This window comes from Nematostella vectensis, chromosome 15 (assembly GCF_932526225.1).
Source record: "Nematostella vectensis chromosome 15, jaNemVect1.1, whole genome shotgun sequence".
Classification (NCBI taxonomy): domain Eukaryota; kingdom Metazoa; phylum Cnidaria; class Anthozoa; order Actiniaria; family Edwardsiidae; genus Nematostella; species Nematostella vectensis.
In genome coordinates this window covers 4,347,469-4,349,172 of record NC_064048.1, presented here as the reverse complement: position 1 = coordinate 4,349,172, position 1,704 = coordinate 4,347,469, and the positions used below count along the sequence as shown (strand labels likewise).

At 42.4% G+C, this 1,704-nt stretch overlaps 1 pseudogene; it reads right to left on the bottom strand.

Moving 5' to 3' along the window:
* Positions 1-1,027: 1,027 nt before the first annotated feature.
* Positions 1,028-1,410, bottom strand: LOC125560741 (annotated as a pseudogene).
* Between the last annotated feature and the right edge of the window lie 294 nt (positions 1,411-1,704).

Genomic DNA, 1,704 nt, shown 5'->3' with positions numbered 1-1,704 from the left:
AGAGTCGCACGAGGCGCAGCCGAGTGCTACTCTGGCTGCCAGAGATATACGCACGCTAAGTATCGACCGTTGCTTTTATAACATAGCAAAGAGCGAAAATTTAATTTCCGAAAAAGTGATTACATAATCATCGTGTGTGCGCAGACACACGTGGTCAACACATTGGCAAAATCTTTATTACGGGATTTCGAGAACACTTCTCTCTACAACATATGACAATTCAAAAGCAATCTTACGGGAAACCTACTACTACTGAGTAGAAAATGGAAAGAACAGTCTTTAAAAAGTTTCTACAACAATTTTTCCAAACCAAGATTGCTACAGCTTTTACGGGGTTACACTTGCAGTTCGATTTCAGTGATCACTTTTTTCCATCGCAACCTGCACATTTTGTCGAATTTTGGATTGTGCAGTTACTGAACAAGGATCCAAATGGCATTCCTTGGCTCTTGGTAACATCAACGACCACATTATTCTTCTGGACAGCCGTCGAAAGACTCACTGCTGCTTGTTGAGGATTCATCGGGACTACGGACTGTCCTGAGGTCAAACTGCGTGAAATAACATCGGAGCAATGGGGAAGCTGCTGTGTGGACGGTCATGTGTTGTAGTGCGGCAAGCTTTGCTCGTTTCTATGACCAGAAATGGCCATAATATGGCGGTTTGGAACTCCAGCATTAGACATCAAAGTGATTGCAGTGGCTCTGACACAGTGGTTTGTGTGTTGACGTGAGAGGTTTGCTTCACGGCTTATCTCTTTCATCATACCGTCCAGTTTGTTTACTCCGACAGGCTTGTTGTCAAACCACACGTCGTCGTCGGGACGCCAGCATTTCTTTGGATACTGGAAAAATGGTTCACATTTGGGATTCAGTTTCAAAATATACAATTGAAAAGCTTTGAAGCCATCACATTTTACATTCGTGCTTGTTTCTCTAAACTCGCGGTGTCGTTCAATCCTGCAGGATGGTTCTTTGTCGCTTCGTCGTGCGACATAGTTACGTAGCCCCGGCCGCTTGCATCTTGTTTAAAGAGGAAGCTTGTTTTTTTTCAACGCTCGCTGACCCTCTCTACCTCTTCTACAAAAGTGCAGGACCACGTGGAACCACACATTTCTTAGGAGACTGGATGGTTTATCCGGAGAAAGTGCTTTGGAAGTTTTGAGCTTTTTAAGGTCTTGAATCTAGGGTCGGTAGACAGCTTAAGGCTTCTCGACATGGGTGGGTGGTTGAGATGGCGTTCAATGGCATGCCGGAAGCCGAGTAGTGTCTTCTTGCTGTACATTTCTCCATTTATTTTTCTTGCTTCAGCGTAAAAACGACGGAGGTTTGCATCAAGTTGTCCAAGGCTCATGTCTTCTACAGGAGTACGTATTTGTTTTTCCTTGCACCAAGCTGTAATTATACAGAAAAAAGGTTAGAATTGATTGTTTGTTTGTAATAAATCCACAAAGTTCGCAAAACTGTTTCATTGGTATTGTTGTTGTTGTCACTGTTACTATTTAGTCCTTTTACCGTAATTCTTAATAATTTTCCTTTCAAATTGCACAATTCTCCGACAAAATGCTTTCTAGTTCCTTTTCCGACAGATTTTCAAATCGGCGACTTTCACTCTCTAAAAACATTGCCATTGGTACAACATTTTCCCTTTCTTCAAGGAAAAAACACGGGAAATCTGCGTCCTCATTCATCATATGTAGAAAGA